Below are 25216 nucleotides of genomic sequence, written 5' to 3'. Positions count from 1 at the left end.
TGTGCGTAGCCGTTGAGTATGGACCCACCGAACTACCGGCCGAACGTCCACCCAGATGACTAGCCCAAGTAAAATTTTGTGAAAATTTTACACTAGGAGGTCAACCCCCCAGTCGACCACCTCTTTGTTTTCTCAATAAAATAAAAATAAATAGGGAAAGAGAGAAAGATCAGAACCAAGTTTTTCATTTTTTTGCATTGACTAGTCGACCGGCTGGTCGATCGGTAATTTGATGAAAAGCCAAATTTCTCCATTGGAGCAGGCAATATCAAATAGAGGAAATCATCTTTTTTTTACTCAGATTTAGTGAAAAATATGATGAACCATTAGAGATATTCTAAAGTAGAACAATGCCAAATAAATGAATTAATTAAACACACACGTCACTAATTACATACGCACAGCTCTCACATCCCAAGGTTATTAGAATAATATTATATGCACTAATTTGTACACCAATTAGTGTATTAATTGATGATGTCGTATAATTTAAGAAATTTTTAATATTTGTAATGTGATTAATTAGTAAGGTCAATAATAATGTCATAACTAATATTGGTAATTAGTTAGTACACTAATTGGTGAATGTAGCACCACCGAGATTATTATATTATCTTGGGTTTTGTTAACACTAGCATATTAATTGTGCTAGGTACAAAATTAAATAACAATTAATAAATTTATTTTTAAATTAATTAAAATATTTTTAAAAAATAAATAATAAGTAATATTAAGTAAGTTTTAAATTATTTTTTTTTATAACAAAAAAAACGTTTGAAATTAGCTTTTTAAATGGCTTCTTAGATTTTTTAAGAGATAAAAAAACAAGTTAATGTATTTAAGAAAGAGTTTTTTAATTGTGTAGACAAAATACAAATATTTTTGTTTGTTACTTAAATTTTCTTTTTGCAAAAGTGTAAACACTTCTCCACTCACTCACAACAATTGTTTAGTCTTTTCGAATTAATATAAAGATTTTCAAACTTTTTTTTTTTACATGCCAAACACGTTTTACAACAAATTGTTCTACAACAAATTATCGTCATGAATGGCACTTGATAGCGTCACGAATAGTGCCTACCATGACATTAAAGTGTCACTGAAAGGTTTTAGTCTTGATGGTGTAATGACACTTACAAGTGTCACTAACTCTTTTTTTAATGGCGCTTGATAGTGCCATAAATAATATCTACCATGACATTAAAATGTCATTGAAAGTTTTCAGCCATGATGGTGCAGTGGCACTTGCAAGTATCTACCGTGGCACTCGTATCTACCATGGCACCGATAGAAGTGGCACTTGTTCAAAATGCCACAAGACCAAAAAATGTCATTAGAAGAATAGTTTTGTGGCACTTTCAAATGTCACTAAACTAAGAAAATGTTGTAGTGACATGGTACTCTATAAAGTTTTCATTAGTAGAGGGGGTAGTGGCCCACAATTTATATTGGGGATTAGGAAACAACATGGAGACTAAATAATTAGTGATTGGCTTAGAATATGATCACGTAGTGTTTCAAAATTATTAAATAATTTCCCCTCAAAAAGATAACACCCTAAACATGACATGAGTTATACAATTTCCATTTTATTTTATTTTTTGTTGTTATTAATGTTTTGTCTTAAGTATATGGCATGAGTTATACAATTTTTATTTTATTTTATTTTTTGTTGCAATTAATGTTTTTTCCTAAGTATTATATAACAAATGGATATATAATAATTTAATTGGTAGAATTAAAAAAATGATTTTTCTAAAATCATAAAAATTATACTTTCAGTCAAGTATAATTACATCGTCAACGAAATTCGTAATTATAATTCATTGTCCCACAGTTTGTCAAGTGATATAACAATCGTATCTTTCTTTGTCTGTTCCTCTCTCTCACTCATCTTCTATCTCTCTTTATTTTTAAGGCAATGTGTCAAAAAAATTGAAATGAAGTATTTAAATTTTTATATTTATTTCAATAAGCACATTAGGAAAAATATTCTCGTATTATTAAAATTTAGTTTGTCAATTGATAGAGTATGATAAATTTAAGTTAACCGTAAAATGTAAGAGTATTTTTATTTTTATTTTTATTTTTATTATTATTATTAATTTTATGAGATGATCAAGGTACCTAAGCCATGTTAGATTTATATCAATTAACATAAATTGAAGAGTCACTTGACCAATTTGTTTATATAAATATTTTTTAAATTGGTAAACATACGTCATTAATAATTTTTTTCATAATAAAATATACATATTTATGCATATTTAATAGCTTTGAAAAAAATAAATTAAATGTAATATTTTTTTATAGTGTTGTAACTATGGCCTTAGTTTCACTTTAATCTAGAACTATAGATATTTTTATAATAGTTTTAACAAAATTAAACAAAAAATAATAAAAACAAAATATCACTTCAATTCAAAACAAAATTAAACAAATATTTGTTTATGTAAACATTTTTTGAATTGATATTTTTAAATAAAATCAACTGCCTGATAAAAATATTAAAGTGAAGTTATAAAAATATTAAAGAAAAAATTATTAGGTACTTTTGAAGTAATGCTCTATATCAATTGTCAATTAACAGATATCGTGATATCACAAAATATTAAAAGTAAAAAATAAAAAAAGAGCAGTGTACAAACATAAACTCAATACCAAAAAAAAAAAATTATTAATAATGATTTGGTTGAATTTTGATCTATCACTTTATAATAAAGAATCCATTGACATTGTTTTTATTATACAAATGACACTATCACATCATTTTAGGATAAAGTTTTGCATACAAATTCTAATGAGATAATATTTTTAAACAGAAAAAAATGGTTATAAGCAAAAAAAATAAAAATAAATAAATAAAAAATAATGGTCAATAGTATAGGGACAAATGATACATAAAATATGAAATGCAAAAATAAAAAATGGTAAAAAAAGAAAAAAGTGTACCTAAAAGATGAAAGAGTTTGGTTAAAGAATGTAAAAGACTAATTATTAACCAACTTCCGATCGTCTCACAAAAATAAAGGAAAAATAATGGCCTTAGGATCCTCTAGAGTGATCTCCCTATAATGATCTCCAAAAGTAGAGGAGAGAAGCCCGACACGTGTCCCACTTAGCCTTCAAGGGCTGAGATTTAATCTCACCAAAAAGACATTGACGTTGTTTTGGTGAGTATATCTCAAAAAAAAATTCAAATTTCCTTCACAGTCAGTCCGTACCTCCATTACCCTTCTTGGTTGCTTTTTTACAAAGGCCGGCCATGACAGAGAAGCACTTCCAATCGGAGACAGAGAAGCAATTGAAAGAGGGACGATCACTCTCCGGCGAGAGAAGTTGCTCTTTTGAAAAGCTACTAAGAAGAGTTATCGAAGGAGATAGAAGACGACGAGTCGTCGGTGGCAATTTTGATGCTCGAAATGTAGTCCTGTAGCAAATCCCTCGCTGCGAGCTCGCTCTCCAACTCAAAGCTCGTTCGTTTCTTCATCTCCGACGATTCAAGAACGTTCTGTGAAAAAATACATAAATGTTAGGGATTGAATGCAAATCACGAATGTAACGATCTCATCATCATCATCATTGTCCTTTGAATTTTTATTTTATTTTATTTTTTTCAATTTACTCACCTGATATCATCATCATCATCATCAAGGTGTTTGAATTGCTGCCATTGTTGTTGCACAGGATCTAACTTCAACCTTTGAATTTTTTTTACTTTTTTTTTTAAATTCACTCACCTGATCATCATCAAGGTGTTTGAAATACCTTTCTGTTGCCATTTTTGTTGCACAAGGATCTAATGTCAACTTTTCAATTTTTATTTATTTATTTATTTTCAATTTACACCTGATCATCATCATCATCATCATCATCATCATCATCATCAAGGTGTTTGAAATATCTTTCTGTAGTTAAGCCATCAATAATGCTTCTTTTCTCCACCCGCTAAAGATAAAGATGTTGCTGCCATTGTTGTTGCACAGGGATCTAACATCAACCTTTGAATTTTTTATTTTTTTTTATTTTTTTTTCAATTTACTCATCAAAACGACGTCATTTTGGTGAGTTTAAATCTCAGCCTTTGGAGGCTCAGTGGGGACACGTGTCGAGCTCCTCTCCTCTACTTTAGGAGATCACTCTAGGGGATCTCTAGAGGATCCTAACGCAAAATGATGAGTTGCATCATTGCATGAATGTAATATTTATGAGGAATACATGAATGATTTGGAGAATATGTAATATCTAATGACTAGGGTTTTGGGGTAGAAGAAAAAATTGGTTAAAGAAAGAGTGCACAAGAAGAATCTTCTTCATCTTTTCTTTTCTAAATCATAAATCATAATTTTTTTTATTTTTAAATTATTTTTTAGACTTAAGAATTCACAAATTTAATATGGGAAAGAGCCAAATCGGTTTATTTAATTTATTTATAGGGAAACAACCAAATCAGTTTTCCAAATTAATTATAATGAAACAAAATCAATCAAACAAAATAATTTAAATAGATTTGAATTGGTTTTTATTTAATTCATTTTAAGGAATGAAAAAATTTATGCAGAGATTTTAGAAGATGAACAAATAAATTGAAAGGTCAACAAATCGTATTTCTATATTTAATTTTAGAAAATGATCATCTTTTACGTAATGATCTTAAGAGATGGCTTGAAGATTTTTTATTTTTTAATTCGAAAATTATGTGAGACATATGAATAGTTTATTATTTTTTAAATTGAAAAAATAAGAAATTTAGGTTATACATGTGGAGGCCTTAGAAGATTTCTCACTAAAAACTCCCTTTTACTTATATTATATATAGATAGATGTGTGCTAAGGCATATGCAAGGAAGAATTACAAATTGTATAACTACTTCTATTAGTATAGGAAGTTGTAAAAATTTAAATGTTGTCTAAATTAAATAGTTATTTTTTTATAATAAGACCAAAACACTTTTGTTGTTTTTCTTTCCATTTTAAACTTTTATTTCTTTTTTTTTTTTTTTTTTGGTATAGAAATAATTTTTAAAAATCTAAAAACATCTTCTTCTTTTTTTGTATTTATTTTTATTAAATTAATTTTATACTTTTTCAAAATAATTTTTTAAAATTCAACCAACAAAAATAATTTCCAATTAAAGTTCTTTCTAATTTGGATTAACTTAAAAAAAAATACATATAAAATTAAAAGTAAAATAGAAGATAAATGGATGACAATTGAATAATCATTTACCGTAAAAGTTTGTTCGGTTCCAAGGCCAGCTCTGGGTCAAGCCGGCAAAGCCGTCACTTGATGCCCCAAATTTGAGCTAAAAATTAGGATGCCAAATTTAAAAAAAAAAAAAAATTCTTATAATGTTTTTTGACCTCAATTAAATAAAGGCTCCAAAATATTTAACATCAAAACTCCTATCTCCAACCCTCAACACCAAACTCAAAAATAAAATTATTTTTATTTGATTTCAATTTATCAAGACCTAACTAAATTTAGCACTTAATATATTAAACCCCAAGACAGCATAATTTTATTAATGACCGGTCCAAAGTAGTTGATTTTACTTTATCAAATGTCTCTCCAAGTCAAGTCAACATTACGAGATTGATCTTTTATAATCTTAACATTTTCTCTAGGTAACTTTAGATTGTGTATCATTTCAAGTTTTACTTGTTAATTTTATTTGAAATTTGAAACCTCAACACAAGGAGTTGTAGTATTGTGGTAAGGTCTTGAGGTTTAAGCTTCAAGGTCACAAGTTCAATTTTCCTCTTGAACCAATCTCCTAGGCGAAGCACTGCTAGTTAGGAGGTTGGATCTTAAGTTGTCTAGTCAGCATTTGGTGTGGGTTCAATGCTCCCCGACTGTATGAGTCCTGACTTAAGCGGAGCTTATCTTGGGAGGTCGGGTATGAGTCCTGACTTAAGCAGAGCTTATCTTGGAAGGTCAGGGCAAGTTCTCAGGCTATAGTCAAGTTCTCAAGTTATAGTCTCCTCGCTCGGAACGGCTAACAGGACACCTTGGTGATCTCTGTAAGGGGCGTTGCCTTGGACTTGCGGAAGGGTAGAGAGGATTTTCCTGTAACAAAAAAAAAACTGAAATCTCTAGAATTGAATTGATTGTTATTTGTTGAATAATAGAATGCATTGTTTAGTTAATTATACTTCTAAGAAAGTATAGAAGAATTAATTGAATCACAATTACGAGATCTTGGTTCAATTTTGTAAGTAAAAATGCAAGAATCGTAATGCTTAAGTGATATATTGATATAATTATTATTTTTTTTTTGATATTATAGTTCTAGATTTTTGTATAGTATTTTTTTTTTCTTGTGTAAATTGTTAGATATAAACAATAATACTGAATTTTATCCTTTAAAATTTTTGTAAAAATTTTAAGTTGATTTTTTTTTTAGTGATATGAAGAAATGTAGGACCCCATATTGAGTGTTCGCTTTAGGCCCCTAAATGTTTAAAATCGGCCCTGTTTGGCTCTCACATAATAATTTAAGTTTTTTTTAAAAAAAATTATTTTATTTAAAATTACACTGTAAATATCAATTTCGTTTAGCATCAATCAATTTTTTTGCAATCAATTTCGTTTCCCAAGAATGAGTATTTTGTCCACATAAAAGTAAATATCAAATTTATTAGCTTCTTAAAAAAATATTTAATTTATTTGTACCTTTGCTCAACATTTTCCATACTAGTAAAGGTAAATAAAACTAATTATTAGTTTTTTAATATATGTTTTAAGGACACAAGTAAGGATTTCATTCAATAATAATACTCCACAGGCTACTGTCTAGGAGAGCAACAAATGTGCAGATACCTTAACTAATATGGGAGTTAGTTAAAAGTTTTAAAAGATTCCCTGATCAGATTATGAGTAAACTTATTTTGCAGACATGATAAGTAGTAATCTTGTAATCACTGCAAAATCAGTACTTTTAGCGATTATTTTTCGCGACTAATATAAAAATTGATAGTTAAAAGTTATCTTTTGACGACCAAATAATAATTAGTCACGAATGATCATTATTTTTGACGACCAAATATGAGTTGGTCGCAGAAGGTCATATTTTGGCGACCAAAAAATGAGTTGGTCGCAGAAAGTGATATAGTTTTGGCGACCAACTATAAATTTGGTCGCGGAAGATAAAAAATAAGTTGATTGTGGAATTGGCGACCAAAATTTTAGTCGCCAAAAAACTTATTTTTAGTGACAAAAAGTATTTTAGTCGCCTTATATTAAGTTTTGGCTACTAAAACTATTTCGCCGAATGGAAAATGAAACATTATTTTTTATCTTTGGTGACCAAAATTTTGGTCGCCAAAAACTTATTTTCAGCGACTAAAAATATTTTAGTCATCGTATATTGAGTTTCGGCTACTAAAACTATTTAGTTGCCGAATGGAAAATAAAAAATTATTTTTTATCTTTTGGCGACCAAAAGTTTGGTCGCCAAAGACTTATTTTTAGCGACAAAAAATATTTTAGTCGCCGTATATTGAGTTTTGGCTACTAAAACAATGTAGTCACCGAATGGAAAATAAAAAATTATTTTTTATCTTTTGGCGACCAAAATTTTAGTCGCCAAAAAACTTATTTTTAGCGACTAAAAATATTTTAGTCGCCGTATATTGAGTTTCGGCTACTAAAACTATTTAGTCGCCGAATAAAAAATAAAAAATTATTTTTTATCTTTTGGCGACCAAAAGTTTGGTCGCCAAAAACTTATTTTTAGCAATAAAAAATATTTTAGTCGCCGTATATTGAGTTTTGGCTACTAAAACAATGTAGTCACCAAATGAAAAATAAAAAATTATTTTTTATCTTTTGGCGACCAAAATTTTGGTTGCCAAAAAACTTATTTTTAGCGACTAAAAATATTTTAGTCGCTGTATATTGAGTTTTGGCTACTAAAACAATGTAGTCGCCGAATGGAAAATAAAAAATTTGGAATTACAAAAAACTTATTGGCGACCAAATTTGTTGTCGCAAAAAAAAATCGAGAGTATTTGAGACGGCAGAGATTGTTGTCACAAAAAAATAGAGTTTTTTTGCGATGGCACCAGCTGCATTCGCAAAAAAAAAAAGAACAGTTTTTTGCGACTATAATAAGTACCGTTGCAAATATATATATATATATATATATTGTGGCTTTGAGACGTCTTCATATATATATAGTCACAAAATGGTTTAAATAAATGCAACGCCATTTTTCTGTCACAAAAAAATTTTTGAAAAAACAACGTCGTCTTACTCTTTTGATATAATATTTCTCTTTTCACCCATTTTTTCATCTTCTTGTCTATTTGTCTCTGTCTCTCTTCTCTTTCTCTCTCTCACTCATCTCTCTCTGTCTGTCTGTCTCTTTTTTTCTCTCTGTCTCTGTCTCTGTCTCTCTTCTCTTTCTCTCTCTCACTCATCACTCTTCTCTGTCTGTTTGTTTGTCTCTCTCTCTCTCTCTCTTTCTCTCTGTGTCTCTCGTCCATCTCTCTTCTCTCTATCACTCTCAGCTCTCTTCTCTCTCTCTCTCGCATCTCTCTTTTCTTTATCTCTCTCGCTCATCTCTCTCTCTCTCTCTTTCGTTATCTCTTTTCGCTCTCTTTCTTTCTCTTTCTCTTTGTCTATCTCTCGCTCATCTTTTGTTTCTCTTTTTTTGTCTCTCTCTCTCTCATTTATCACTCTTCTATCTCTCTTTCTCTCTCTGTCTACATGTCTGTTTGTTTGTCTGTCTATCTATCTCTCTCCCCCATTGTGTTCGCCTTGCTCACTTTCTCCCTCCCTTCTTCTCTATTTACCGAGCTCCCTCTCGATTTATCAATCCACTACAAGAAAATGCACTTTTAGCGACCACTTTGTCTCTCCCACTCATCACTCTGTCTCTGTCTCTCTATCTCTCTTTTCTATCTCTCTTTTCTATCTGTCTTTCACTCATCTCTCTTTCTCACCACCCATCTCCTCTACCACTTTCACCATTACTGCAAAATGTCATTCCACTACCACCACTACTACCACTGTTGCCACTTCACCTCTACTACTACCAGTATTACCACCATCGCCACCACCCCACTACCACCACCACCACTACTACTGCCACTACTACTATCATTATCTCTCATCCACCACCGTCACTCCATCTCCTCTACCACTACCACTACCACAACTTCACCACGACTCATTCATCTCTCTTCTCTCTATCTCTCTCATCTCTTTTCTTTCTCTATCTCTCTTGTTCATCTCTCTTCTCTCTATATCTCTCTGTCTCTCTCGCTCAACTTTCTTCTCTCTTTATCTCTCTCTTTTTCTATGTCTTTCTATCTCACTCTTCCATTGTGTTCACTTTGCTCACTCTCTCCCTCCCCTCTTCTCTATTTATTAAGCTCTCCACTACAAGAAAATGCACTTTTAGCGACCACTTTGTCTCTCTCTCGCTCATCACTCTGTCTTTGTCTCTGTCTCTCTCTCTATCTGTCTCTCACACATCTCTCTCTCACCACCCATCTCCTCTACACATTCACCACTACTGCAAATGTCATTCCACTACCACCATTATTACCAATGTTGTCACTCCACCTCTACGACTACCATTATTACCACCATCACTACCACTACCACCACTGCTACCACTACTACTACTGCTATTACCTCTCATCCTCCATCACCACTCCATATCCTCTACCACTACCACAACTTCACCACTAATCTCCTTCACCATCACCACCACCTTCACCACTACTGCCGCTCTCTCTCCTCTACCACAAAAAATTAGCTCTTGATTTTTAGTAATAAAAAAAAATGGGCCACAAAAAAATATTTTCCATTGACCATAAAAAATTAACTTTATTTTAACGGAAAATATTTTCCATTAAAATATTATCCCTACTTCTACCAAATAAAAAAAAATCATTAAAATAAAGTTAATCTGTCTGTCTCTATCTCTCTAAATTTCATTAACTTTATTTTAATTGAAAATATTTTTCATAAAAATATTACCCCTACTTTTACCAAATAAAAAAATCATTAAAATAAAAATGAAACAAATAAATTTTCAACCTTAGTAATTAAAAAAATAAAAAAATTAAAATTAAAATTCATTAACTACAAAAAATATATATATATTTTAACAAAAAATAAATAAAACTACCAGCTATCCTAACTCTCCTCTTCTTTTCTTTTCTTCTTTTTTTTGTTTTCCCGCTCTTTCTATTTCCCTCCTTTCTTTCCCCTCCCCCCCTCCCTTTGTTTCTCACGATCTCAAATCCCCAATCCCTAACAAAAAATCCCCAAAATACGATACTTAGGGAGAGGGAGAGGGAGGGAGGGAGGGGGAGAGAGAGAGAGAGTTGATCGGAGATTCTCAAAAATGGTAAACTATCACTTCGTGTACAAGGACGTGGAATGAGCTTCGACTCAATGGGACGATATTTAGAGAAAATTAGGAAACCTCCCTCCGAAGCCCCCTACAATCAAGCCCCCATCTTTCAAGCCCGCCGAGGACGAAGACTCTAAACACAAAGACAAAGCCCGCCACCGCGACTGCGACTACCACCGACGACTACGACTCTGTTAAGTTCTCTCTCTCTCACTTGTTTGTTGCTCTCACTCTGTCCCTTTCCCTCTCCTTCTAATTTTCGAACCCTAACAAGTGATTTTTTTAAGGCTAGGGTTGGTCAAAGTCGTCTATCTCCTATGTGATTTTGATTTTGATTCAATTTGTTCATTTCCAAGTTGTTTTTCTTTAATTTAATTTATGTGTAAATTTTGCAAACCTTCAAACTGCACACAACTGTATGCTTAATGCCTACTGATTTTTCCTTCTCTTCTATTTCAGTCCCTTAATTTCATTTATCAAAAAATTAAAAAATTGCGCCCTTTAATTTTCTTATGGTGGTTTCATTAGCAATCCTCCTATAATGCAGAAACCTTGCTGGAAATAGCTTCACTGGTGGCATCCCTTATTCCATATCTCAAATGACTTCCCTAAAACACCTGTTAGTCAAGCATCCGAAATTTGGCTTTTATTATTCATGTCAAAACTATTTAAAACTTCATACTTAACCACTGGTTGTTACATTACGCTTTGATTGTAGAAATGTTGGTCACAATCAACTTCAAGGCCAAGTGAATGACATGTTTGGTGAGCTTTTATCCGTCTCCACATTGTAAGTTTACCCTCCATCACCTTTTTTCCTTGTGGAGTTCTCCCAATTATGCATACCTTGACATACTTAAGGCGTTATCAACAGCATTGTCTTTCATTATGATGTACAAGACTAAATGATTATGTTTTGTCTTTTTTCAATTCTTAAACACTTTGGTAGTCATTACTTTCCATGCCACAGATGAGAAGCTTTATTTTGTGTTTTGTTTATTTTTTTGGGGAACAAATCAATATTGGTTGTTATAGCATTCTAAAGTATGTACTTTAGAAAATGTTACAAGTGCTGACTAGCTCTTCAAAAGGTGGGGTGGGGTGGGAGGGGGGAAGTAATTCAACCTCTTAAAACTTTTTTTTTTGGGCCTTTTGTATTATGTAGTTTCCATGGATTGAACTAAGCATTACAGCTTTTCTGTCCGTCCTGGATATTGATTTGATAGACGACTCATTGGGATAGATGTGGATGAATAAATAATATGCCCCATAGACACATGTAGGAAGTTTTCTCCCCATGCCTTTCTTTGTTCATGGTTCAATGTTCTGGTGTCCAAGGAGCCATTTTCAAGATGTAGAATAGTAATAGGGTACCATGATTATTTTTATGTACACTAAGGGGCTACAGGATGTTAAATTACTTATTTCCCCCATTGAGGTCTGTTCTATGGCAAAGCCCTCAACTTAACTTAAATGTAACATTTTTGCTCACAAACCTCGTGTACTCGCAAATAATTTGGTTGAACTAAAAAGACATAGGAAGTGATTAGCTGTTTTGATAGGAGTTATTTAGGTGAAGAAAGACATGATTGATCGTGTTGAACCTATAATTGTGTGCTTTGACTTGTTCATTTGAGTTCTTGTTTGTATAAGGGTAGCAACCCCTCTGATGTTGTTTCTTTAATCAATTATTATTTATCAAAAAAAAAATTTGAATTTTTATTTGAAGACATATTTCCACTTGCTTTTAGTAGAAAAATTAGGATTTTTGTACAAGCAACATCCATGAAGAACACACACTATGACGTTTCTGACTTCAACTCAATAGTTATGAACTGCACTATGATGTTTGTGACTTTGGCTGAAGTTTTTAGAACTCCAAACTAAGGGTGGTTTGGGTATGACTTATTTAGTGTTGAGCTTCCCCTTGCACTGCTATTTTTGGGGTCCTTTCCTTCTGTTTGTGATAGGTGAACAGACGAAATCTTTTCGTGATGTCTCTTCATATCCATGCTAAAGATCATTATTGTCCTATTGTGGGTTCTCGGTGTTTGCAACTTCTTTGATATCACTGTTAAACAAGGTTCATATGGCTGACCCCTGAAACACAAATAGGGATTAATTACATTGTTTGTTTTTCTACTAAGTTGTGGCTTTTGAAAATACATTTCCTTAGTCATGATACTTAATAGAAAGGGGATTTTTTTTCCTCCAAATATTGTATCCAAATTCTAGCTGTAATTTGTAGAATCAAGGATCACAAATCCATGATTCAGTAGTACGTGTTAGATGCAGGCCACCATTGTCTACTTCCCGTGATGTATTTCAATTTAGATTGACCAAAACCTTTCTTTGAACTCAGGTACACCCAATTATCTTAAAAGAAATGTTTAGTGATGAAACTCTAACTAAGATATTAGTTTTTTTTCTTATGAATTCCCACTGCTAAGTGGCTTAAGCCTAATAATTTTCTTTATACCATGTACATAAGCTGAGCTGAAACTATAAAAGGGTCTAAATTTCTGTAGGTCTTATTAAAACACAATGTTACTTGTATTTCCATTTGTTTGAAACTACTTGAGCACTGTATTTAATTATAACTCTATGGCATCATTTTTGTAGCGATTCAAACTCCATCTGCAGTCATCACAAAAACATTTGAAACTTCAGGCACAATAAACCTATGACCTCCACCTATTGATCATCACAAATCATTTGATGAAAGATGATTTCTCAAGGAAATCCATTGTTCCCATCGTTCCCAAGAAAGTCCATACACCTCTAGTAAATGCTATATCATATTCAATAGCAGACCTGAGCAAAAAAGTCCATGCACCTCCTTCTGGGGTATGATTATGTGGGTCATGTACTTCTCTTGAAATGGTTATTAGTTCTCCAATTCTCTTAGATATAGGTTGTCTCAAGTTTGTTATAGTAGATTCTTTTATTAGTATATTCTATAAAATTGCAATTATTGCTCTTTATAACACTACAAGAAATTAAGGTTTTAAAGACAAATTTTTAGAGACAAAAATAATTTGTCTGTAAAAATTATATTTTTAGAGACAAAATGAAAGAATTTAAAAATAAAATAAAATAATCATATTATTATATTTTTAAGACAAAATTATTTGGTTTCAAAAGAGTTAATGACTTTTTGCCTACAATTTTGATTCGTACCCAATAAACTCAACTCATACATTATTTTATTTTATTTTCATTCTTTCAATTTCAATAGTCGGGACTTCTTTTCCTTCTCCACACCAATCTCTCTCTCTCTCTCTCTCTCTCTCTCTCTCTATCGAAGTCCTAATTTCATTGTTCTCGGTGGTTTTTTGATTTCAGTCCCTCTCTCTCACGATCGAATCCCTGATGGCTGTGAGCACAAACTGATCGTAGTGTTCTTCTGATCTCGTTGATTTCAACAATTAAGGGATAACATAGTATCTCTCTCCACTGTGAATTCAGCATCCAGGTTCGATCGATTAATCGATTTCAGTCTCATTGATTTGGTTTTTGATTTCAACATCCAATGTGATTAATCGATTTATCGGTGCAGTGTTTGTGTTGATGATGTATTATCATAATATGATTCGTTTTAAATTCGTATTTGTGAGTGTTAGATTCGGTAATTGTGGATACGAAATAGCCGTAATTGTGGAGAAAGAGACGAATGCAAAATTTATATTTGTGAGTGTTTGATTCGTTTTGCATTTGTCACAAAATTTATATTTGTGAGTGTTTGATTCAAAATTACTTCATTTTGAAAGTAATATTGAATTCCTGATTTGTCTTTTAGTCTTAATCATAAGAATTCAACGGCTGTGTTTGGTTGAGTAGTTTTCAAAATCTGTTTAGTTTGGTGAAAACAAAAATTATCTTATAATAGCATGTATTATCTTATTTGCCATAATTTTCTCAGCTGAAGTTTAAATGACTATACTGAGTCATTGATCCTGTTTGTGTGACGGTTGTCTATCTTTCCATAGGAAGGATGACAAACTGAAACTTGTAGTACCTTGTTGTGTTGTTGTCAGGACTACACCAATGACATCAGGTAGACTCTAAGAAAGAGGGTCGGGTTTGTCTATCAATTGGGGGGGTAGTTTTTTTTTTGCCAAATAAACACTGTTGAGTAGATTAGGAATTTAAATTGGTTTGCTTCAAAACTTGTTTCCTAGTCTGGTAGTGGGAATTTATAAATGTGTTAATCAAGAAGACGAATGTTGCCCCCATTAACTCTACCAATTCCTCTTTGCATATATTTATACAAAGGCTAAAGTTGGTGTTGATGTCTCACTTTTTAGATTTTTAAAAAAATATCCCAATAGTAATTACACGAGTAGTTATGCCATTAAATTTTTTTTTTTTCAAACCTCTTAACTATTAGTCTTTTTAATTCATAAAGTGTATCAATTTTCAAATTTTGATAATTCAATCATACGTTTCAAAATCTTATTTCTCTGGGGGGGGAAAAAAAATGATCATGTGCAAACTAATGTGTGTGCCATCACATAATATTTTATCTACTGTTTTATTGAGAGATTAATTTAATAGTCAATTGTTCATTTTCAACTGTTGTGCCTCTAAAGAAGCTAAGACATCCTATTGTTGCTTATTTTTAATCCTGGGTCAGTTGGGAGTAGATCACTAAATATTTGAATATTGAGGTTTATATGTTGTTATATTTTTATTTGCATATGGTGGTTGCCTTGTCAGAATCTTTCATCTTTATTCCATTTCTCTACACATATTTCACAATTCCAATCTTGTCCTCTACTTCCAGGCATGATCTATTGTTATTTTCTGATAAAGAATTCCTGCTATTGCTTGTTTTTGACTTTTGTTTTTATATTTTTTTATGAACTTTTGTATCATGAAATTCATTTGCTGTTGAGTTTGAGGATCAACATTTTGAGGGCTAAATGTGCACTTTCTTATTCATGGGGTAGCTTATTTCGTTGCCTTATAACTCTGAATATCATTAAAGCTTTAGCAATAATCATTAGTTAATTTGGATCTATTTTATTACCTAGATATTTAATTGGAGTCTAAAATTTTCAATTTTATTTATTTTTAAGCTTCAGGCAATCAAGGATGGTAGAGAGAACTCATATGTATTGTATATTGTATAAGCTCAAAGGCCTATTTATGAAGTTCTTAAAACTTTTTGTAGTATCAATATGTGAATTATTGTTTTAGGTTCGTTTGGTAAAATATCTGCTAAATTGAACAAGCTAGGGAAGAAGCAAGATACGTATTTTGCAAGTAGATTAAAATAGATTTTGATTAAAAATGAGGATGTGAGAGAACAGTGAAAACTGTATGTGAAAGAAAGTTCTACAATATCCTATTTTGTGGGGAATGGAGCCGTAATGGTATTGCAGAGGCATTAGGCACATCATCCTATTATCCTCATTCATCTATCAGACCTCACTGGTGATTTTTTACTGGTTCTCATCTGTAATTTCAGGCTAGTACCTAACCATTTCTTATACTATGCCTTTTGGTGACTGCTCTAGCAATTAGCCATTGGATGAACAACTGCTGCCTAATAGTTCTAGATTTTACCAAAGCTTTATCCATTTCATGTTTTTTTTTTTTTTTTTAAATTCCATTTCATGTTGCCTAGCACAAGTTCAGGCTACAATCTTGTTTTTTGTTTTTCTTTTCTTGAATATTTATCTAGGGAACAACAGGGGTTAGACGTAGTCTTAGGCTCTATTTTTAGATCATGAATTTAGATTGAGAGAAAGTCAGAAAGCCCTTGCAAGAAAGATACATTACACTTGAAAGTCAGTTTTGTGAAAGATTGCCTCACAAACTATCACTGAAACTCATTAAGAAAATCTCAAAAATTCTTGCTACCAAAGGTTCCAAATTTTCAAAAGCCTAAGAAGATGAGGACTCATTTTGATGTTTAGGCTGTGGTCTCAAAAATCTTGGGCCGATATTGGTGAGCCGTGGTTTTGTAGGTGGGGTTGGAGTTTTAACAGATCCGATCCAAATCCGATCCATTTACAGGCCTAGTCTATACTGGTGGTTGTCATGGATGTGAGTGTACATTTAAGTATATGGGTGTGTTATTTTGCAGGAGATGATGTGCAACTAATGACAAGGAGGCAAATGCAATAGTCTTTAAAATATAAATTAGAGTGCTTTTGAATTGCAATATGGGTTGATTGGCTATAATAGAAACAATTACCAACTTCAATGAATATTTATGCACATCATCATTAAAAGTGATTTTCTCTTCAGAATTAGATTACTATTTTTTAAATAAATTTATACCCATAAACATCTCGGGTTTTAAGAAACTATGCATTTCTGCATTGTCCTCTAATAATTGAATGAACATGTTTATGAAAGTATATAGGACCCTACAGATCTGCATTTCTTATTGATAGCATTTTTGTGGTAAAAATTGTAGTCTCTGTTTTGACTGTGGATTGAATGAACATGTCTATGTTGTTGGTCGATTCTAGGTAACTCCACTAACATGACCGGGCATGCAAGTCTAGTGAGCATCAGGTAGCACAGCAGGTGATTGCTTGTGCGCATTCTACCACATTAACAACACACCTACAATGGTGGATTGATACATATACTGTAATTTTCAAGAACCCTCTACCCTTATAGCAATGTGAGTTCCAATGCTAACGCTTGTTACCTCTGTATAGTGAGTTCAATTTTTTGACCATAGATTGTTATATTATAATTTGATTGGTATATGATTTGCCTATGGTTTGTGTTTATTGCTTTTCAGTTATTAGCAGTTTGATCTTATGATATTTAAGGAGTGATGGGGTTTTTTGTTTTTTTGGTAAGAAGAGTGGTTAAATGTTTAATTGTTGGTAATTGCTTTTTTGTGCCTAACACAGGGTTGGATTTTAGTTTAATCTTTGTTAACTTTTAAATATTGATAGTGAATTTTGGACAGCTTTGTGTACTAAGATTTATGTGTGATTGTTGCAGATACTACAATTGGCACATTAAATTGCAATCTATTAAATTAATCTATCATTGGATAATTTTTAATTGGTAATCTATTTGAGAGTTTGGCCTATTCTATGCAGGTTCTGCAAACTTGTGTCGATTTGAAACTTGCGAGCTCTCTGCTAGATTTTGAATGCCATTTCAATGAAGTCCTTGAGAAGAAGATGCGATGAGTTTAGTTGTTTTGTTATGTAGATAGATATAACTCCAATTACAATCTGTTCATTGAATAGTTGAATGTTACAAACAACGCTTATGACACTAGCCGTATAAATTGGAAATGATACTTTTGAAATCTCTGTCAGTTTATGGTATACAATCAAGATATTACATACTAATGAATCAGAGCATGGTATTTTTTTGTTATTGAAATATCTTTTGATTAAATCTCTTTGAATGTGATGAGCATTTTTTTTTTTCCATGTAGTTGAATTTTAATTTGGAGATAAACAGATAGTCTGGTGATATGTTTGATATTTTCTGTTTGGTTATTGAGAAATCAAGATAGGAATATAAGTTGATGGTCATACTAGTATTTTTAGAGTAATTGTTACAAAAAATAAATAAATAAATAAAATAAAAATACCAAACTTTTAGCGACCAATTTTAGTTGTCTCAAAAAAATTATAACCTTTACACACCACTTTCATTTGTTCCAAAAACTAAAACTTTTGGAGACCACTTTCATTTGTCCCAAAAACTAAACTTATAGAGACCAATTTCTATTGTCTCAAAAATTAATTTTTGTCTGGATTATAATTTGACTTTTAGAGACAAATTTTGATGGTCTCAAAATCAAAACTTTTTGCAACCACATATTTTTGTCTCTAAAAGTCTATTTATAGTGACAAATGCAAAATTTTGTTTCTAAAAGTCATTTTTTGACTTTTCCAGACGGATCATTTGGGACAAACTTCGCAACGGAGAAAATTGGTTGGCAAAAGTTTTTCCCAACAAATATTACACTTTTAGGGACGGAATAAATTTATCCCTAAAAAGCTGATTTCTAGTAGTGTAAGTTTAGTTTTGATATGAGGGTTGGGCACACATCAAAAGGTTAATAGAATAAAAATGTTAAAAGGTTAATTCAAAAGGTTAATAGAATAAAAATGTTAAATCTTACCAATCATCATTGCTTTTATTGTTTTTGACTTCAGGTTATGGAGCATAGACTTGGCCATTTGCCTTTTACTGAGAAGCAAGTAGTCACTTCAACAGATGTGTTTTAGGAGAAAAATTAGTAGCAAGGCATGCACTCAATTCAAGTCTCTTCCTCTCTCTCTCTCTAATGAAATTTGGAATATAAGTGGACTACTTCCTTTTTATCTCAAGTTTCCTTCAATTCTTTGAATTTAAATTGAAAACTTTACATGCCTTCAATTTTTATTTGTTTGTGTTTTTTACATATATGATTGTGTGTTTTCTCTTGCTAGCATATAATTTAGTGTCTCCTCATGGTGTCAATTTTATGAAAAGATATTCCTCTACATATGGCTAAACTAGATTTTTAAACTAGCTATAAATTGTTGGGATTAATTTATGCAGAGTATTGGCTGATGACTGCGAATGTTGTTTCATTAGGGTATGATTTATTCCTTTTTTTATATCATCTTTTTTTGAAAGCATATATTTCCTTTGCTTTTAAAAAGTGTACATGAGAATGAAATAATGTGGCTAGCTCACGTTTAGTCTTCTTACTCATTTGCTTTCTTTCTTGGTGAATAATTTTGTAGTTTTCTGTGACACCTAAAATTAACCATTCATGACAAATTAGTTTTAACTTTAAACTGCATTTAGATATTAACATTTAGCATCATAATGTTCTCTTGTTTGTCTTTACTTTCTATGTCATAAAGAGGGAGTGCATATACTTTTATTGAAAAAGAAAACAGAAAAAAAGATAGTGGACTACAACATATTTCTATCTGCAGCAAATTGTAATTGTTCACATTTTTTTCCCTTTTGGTACATGTAACACACACTATGTTGTATTCTTAAGTTGCCTATCCCAAAACATAAATTTTGTTAATTTCTTGGTATACTAATGCAGGTCAATAAATACTGGGATTGACTTCTACACGAAATTGTGTGGAGTTTCCATTATTCGAAAGTGAGCATTGAATCAACTATTAATAAAGGCACTTCTGGTTCTGGAAATAATTTACTGAAGAACCATGATAGCTCGAGTATTCTTCTGTTATGATGAATGAATAACCATTTATTATAAAAGGAACCTTTATATATGTAGCTCACATTTAAGCCGTCCATCTAGATTTGACTCTTACCCAGGACATCTATATATTGTACTTTGCCTTATCCATGTTATGAAACTATTGTTATTATTATGCTATAGTATTCACCTTTTAATGGATACCTTTCTGTTTTAGTGTAATGGAAAAGGGTTCTCCATTGACATCTTCTCTCTCTGTTGTAGGTTAGGGTGTTATGCGAGAAGGCTAAGGGGATTCTAATGGAAGAAAGCAATATGACCATCTTTTGTCTTGACTCTTCCCGATAGGAATAAACAAACTTGTCCAATATGCCATATAATGTGGAAGTAGTAAAGAGTTCAAATTGATTCTTATTCTTCATTAATTCTTCACTTTGATTCTTATGTTTATAAATATATTTTCTGCACTTATTACGCACATTATCCCATAGTGATTCTTATTCTTATTCTTATAAATATAATGTGGAAGTAGTAAAGAGTTCAAATATATTCTTATTCGTATTCCTCTTGTATTTTTCTGCACTTATTACGCACATTATAGAGAAAGAGAAATGAAGGCCTTTTCCAAGTTGCTGTTTTCATCTGTCCAGGATAGCACCTTTTTCGAAAGTTGTGGTGTGGCTGACCTTATAACAACTTGTTGTAAGTAGCCAGATAGATTTCTTTGCTTTCCTAGTTCTACAAATTTTGCCTTTATAACATCGGTTGCTCATGATAGAAACATGCAACCTTATTATGTTGTTTCGATATGGCAATAGGGAGAAGAAACAAGAAATGTGTGGAGGCTTTTCCTAGGAATGGCGGGAAAAGGTATGCATCTGTTAGATCCATTTAGTGCTGAAAAACTTTTAGTAGAGATTAATCACTAATCATGTTTGGCCTCGTTGGTCTTCATCTGCAGGTCTTTTGATGAGCTTGAAGAAGAGATATTGCAGGGCCAGAAATTACAAGTAAATACAAAAATAGTTATAGTGAAGAGCAGCACTGCTATTAGTTAAAGAATAAATAAATAATAGCAGACTGCTAGGGTTAATGTCTTGTGCTTGAATTCTTATCAAAGTAAATGTGTACAAAGAGGTCTTTTGATTTTTATTTTGGTGGTAGGGCCTGGTTGTTCTTCATTGGGGGTTGGGGCATTCTCTGAAAATGGACCGTTTAGGCCTAGTGGGAAGGCACTGGTTAGGAATGAATATAGCTGGAACAGAGGAACTATACTATGCTATACTTTATATATACCCTTACAAGTTATATAGATGGTTTGGCTTCTAAGAATTGATTTCATGTGATTGTGTGCTTATTGATCCACAAAAACAAATATGTTGTATTTGGAGATTGTGCTTATTAAACCTTATGCTAATTTCTCTATGAGAGCAATTGTAGAGTGTACTTAATTTTTGAATGCAGATTACAATCTAGTTATCAAAACGCATCAACCATATATATATATAGATTATATAAAGTGAAGAAGTAAGTGAAAAATTAAATATTGAGGTGGTGAAAGGGACTTGAACCTAAGACCATTAGTTTGGTAAACAATACTTTTATTACTTGAGCAATACCAATGTAAATAACACTTTTAAGCAATAGACACGCTACATGTTTTTAATTCAAAATCAAAATTTATATTTTATAATTTAAAAGTACATCTATCAAGTGAGCACACACCCACTAATATATATATATATATGTGCGCGCGTGTGTGGAGTGGAATAATAGGACACTTTACTTAGTGACTTAAATTAACAACAATTTTGGGAGCTTAATATCATAGAAAATTCTTTGTTATTGAAAAGATTAAAAAATATTATTTCAGTACCCATGACCAATGTAATGAAGCCTAGTAATCATTTTTTTATTTTTTCTTTTTATGATATATCGAATGGAAAATTATTTAATTTTCTTAAAGTATCATCGTCGCATGTGCATGCAATACTTTCGACCAATGAAGTCACATAAAAGAAGATGACTGATATTGACCTTATCTCTCACCTAACTAAACAAGTTGAGTTAGGCTAGCTTCACTCATCCCATTACTAGTACTCTTATTAACATTAAGAGCACTACATCAGTATATCGAGTCATTACTTCGGAAGTAATAAATAAATATTTATATAGAGGACTCTAGCATAGGGAGTGGACTCAAACACTTTACCTCCTAGTGATGTGGCCACTTACTAAATGTTGGATTTTTGTTATGCTAAACAGTGTGTTATAGTTTACATAATTCAATGGTTTGTCAAATTAAAAGTGAGGGGCAAAAAAACAGGTGCAAAAGGGAGGGGAAATGATTCTGATTGAAGTTGTGGAAGAGAAAAATAGATCAAGTAAGAGCAACAATGGTGCTGGTGCCACAAAGAAGAACAAAATCAATCAAACCCTTAAACGGTATTTTTGAAACATTGATCTTTCTGTTAGAATATCTTTTGACCAAGAAATTAAAAAAAAATTATAATAATTCAAAAGATTTTAATGGATTTTTATTTTACATTTTTATTATGTAGTGTGAGAAACCTGTCTAATATGACAGAACAGATGAGCAAGGCAATGCTTGATAGTGTTGGCATTGCCACCGGGACTGTGATGGCACCGGTGGTTTAGTCGCAGGTGGGGAAGGCTTTCTTAGCCATGGTTCCAGGACAAGTCCTCTTGGCCTCACTCGATGCTGCCAGTAAGTAATAATTCTATTATCAATACAGAAATCATTAACATATTAAAAGACACAATATACATGATTTTACAAAATTTGTTAGTAGGACCTACTCTTAAAAAAAAATCTTGTCTGCAATCCATATATGCATTTTGTATCTGATTTTTTGACTAGTTTATGTATTCTTAGATTTATTCCAGTGAGTAAAGACTACTTTAAAGTTTTGTGATTCAAAGAAAAGAATATGAAGTAATCACATTGATTTATCTTGAAACTACAGACAAAGTGTTAGATGCAGCTGAAGTTGCTGAAAAACAAGCCCTCTCTGCCACCTCTGCTGCCACAACCAAAATGGTTTCTGAAAGGTAAAAGACTTAATAGTGACTAAAACATGGTTTTATATAAATAACAGCAGATATTGGTGTACATTCACATTTTTGGTTACTTTACAAAAATAGGGAATAAAACACAATTACCTTTCTAAGTTGTTAGAATGAGAATTTAAAATGACTACAAAATTGGGTAATTGTGTAGTAGTTCTAGAGCACCAACTTAAAATGTAACAATTTTCCGACAACATTTGTCCCATTGAATCAAATTTTCATAAAATCAATTTGTCTAGTTTATCAGCTCAATTGTTTCCCTTTTTTTTCCCAGTACAACTTGTTCTATATGAATTTTTCCAGCACTTTTTCATTTTTTTCTCCTATTTTTCTCTCTAACTCCATTTGAATTTTCATTGCCTGGCTTTCACCATTGTTGAGCAAACAGGTTTGGAGAAAATGCAGGGGAGGCAACAGAAGATGTGCTTGCGACTGCCGAACACTGTGCTGGCACTGCTTGGAATGTCTTAAAGATTATGAAAGCCATCAACCCAGCTTCATCAGTGTCCTCTGGAGTACTAAAGAGCGCAATCAAAGATAGGAAAACTTAAATCGTGTGTTGTCAATTTATGTATCTAAAACATAACATGCTAAACATTGTCTCTGTGATGCATCTAGCAAAAATAATCCTTCTCTAAATTGGATCAGAAATGGTTGATATATGTATTTTGTTCAATGTTCATCATTCAATTTATTTGTTGGTTTGAGTGATTTTTGCAAATTACAGATTATATTGAATAAATTGGATAGATTATTATAAATTATAGATTTATTTTGTTGGATATTGGCAACCAAATTTTGGTTTTGTTTTTTAGTTTTGGTGACCAATTGATTAGTCGAAAAAGATAAGTTATACTTTTGCCGACTAAATAAAGTAGTCGGTATATCACCAAGCACATTTAGCGACTAAATAATTAGTCGTTAAAATTATTAATTTTGGCAACCAAAGGATTTGGTCGCGAATAGGTCTATTGCCGACTAATTATTTTGGTCGTGGAATGTGACAATTGGCGATCAAAATTTTTGGCCGCAGAATGTCACAATTGGCGACCAAAATTTTTTGGTCGTGAAATGTCACAATTGGCGACCAAACTTTTTGGTCGTTCAATGTGATAATTGGCGACCAAACTTTTGGTCGTGGAATGTGACAATTGGCGACTAAGATATTTGGTCGGAAAAATATCATTTTTCCCTATCAACCAAAATTTTAGTCGCGAATTACTTTTGCTGACCTTCAATTAGCGACAAAACTAGCGACCAAAAAAATTAGTCGCAGATAACTTTTGCCGATTAAAAATGAACTTTTAGTGACTAATTTTTTGATCGGCAAAAGTGTTATTTCTTATAGTGAGTATTTCTATTTTCTTTTGTTTACTTCCTACGTATCAAAAAAAAAATAATAAATAAATGAATATTCAATTGTCCTTCTTCATTGATGGATTTTATTAGCGTTTATCTCAAAGTACTGGATTTTAACAGCATGCGTGACACTTTCATTTATTTATAGATAAAATATATAATTAGTCTCCATAATTTATGTAAATTATCATTCACCATAATAAATAAGAGTGTTAGGAATTAAACTTTTTGATTCTACAAAGTAAAAATTTTGTTATAAAAAATATGTGGAGACCAATTCCTGTCGTTACGAAAACTCATTAAAAAGTCGTCTTGAAAAGTCAGAAAAAAAACTTTTAGCGACAAAATTTTGAAAATGTTGCTAAATAAATAACAAAATATTTTAGTCTCAAAAAATTGTATTTTTTTAGACTGAAAATTTGGTTCCAAATGGATAGCAAATTATCATTAACTGTCCAATTTCATTTGTAAATTTTATAATAATGATACGTTTAACAATAAAAATATTTTGTCCCTAAAAGTAATTGTTCCTAAATTGTTGTCCCTCAAACCTTAACTTGTATTGATTTTAGTCTTCATAGTTTTAATTTGAATCCCATACCTTTTAGTTTTATTGTAATGTTGTCCTTCCATCATGCACAGTTAACATTTTAGATAGAAAATAACCATGTGCAAAATTTGAGAAACCAAAGTGAAATCAAAAGAATATTCCTATAATTTCTTTTTGAATTCAGCTTGAGCTCTGTAATTTTACACATGATCTTCTTTTGTTCAAAATTCTAACAATAAGGCCCCATTTGGGGACTTAGGTTAATAGTTAAAAAGTTACTGTGAGTTATCACATCATTTTTTCTATGTTCTTTTATAAAATAAATAAAAAAATCAATTAAAATAGTCAATTCTTAAATCGGGCTAAGTAACAAAAGTACCAGAGAGATTATATTGGGGGAAAAATGCAGTTTCAAATGGTTTAAATAAAGACTACGAATACTATACAGTGTGTTTGGTTTGAGTTTTCTAGATTAAGTTTTTTGAAAATTGATTTTTTTGGTTTTCGTTTTTTTTTTTTGTTTTTAGTGAAGATTTTTTAAATTTTAAACATTTTTTTTACTTTTTTAGATGCACCTTACTTAAATGTATCTAAAAAGTAAAAAAATTGTAAAAAAATATTTTAAAAAATTAATAAATACATAAAAATACAAAAAATATATTGAATTCTTGTATTTTT

The 25216-nt window shown here is 31.5% G+C and overlaps 1 pseudogene across 1 annotated transcript; it reads left to right on the top strand.

Moving 5' to 3' along the window:
• The first annotated feature begins 10278 nt into the window (after positions 1–10278).
• On the top strand, positions 10279–23319 carry LOC114309329 (protein EARLY-RESPONSIVE TO DEHYDRATION 7, chloroplastic-like; annotated as a pseudogene). Its single transcript, XR_014357636.1, has 12 exons — positions 10279–10992; positions 11092–11163; positions 16859–17016; positions 17450–17542; positions 18527–18634; positions 19804–20241; positions 20358–20409; positions 20501–20549; positions 20704–21984; positions 22101–22267; positions 22527–22611; positions 23018–23319. The product of XR_014357636.1 is annotated as a protein EARLY-RESPONSIVE TO DEHYDRATION 7, chloroplastic-like (transcript).
• Positions 23320–25216: the final 1897 nt, after the last annotated feature.

This window comes from Camellia sinensis, unplaced genomic scaffold (genome assembly GCF_055761805.1).
Source record: "Camellia sinensis isolate YWXY unplaced genomic scaffold, ASM5576180v1 Unanchor1, whole genome shotgun sequence".
Lineage (NCBI taxonomy): Eukaryota > Viridiplantae > Streptophyta > Magnoliopsida > Ericales > Theaceae > Camellia > Camellia sinensis.
Note: the sequence above shows the minus strand (reverse complement) of the source record. Positions and strands in the feature narration are given on the sequence as shown.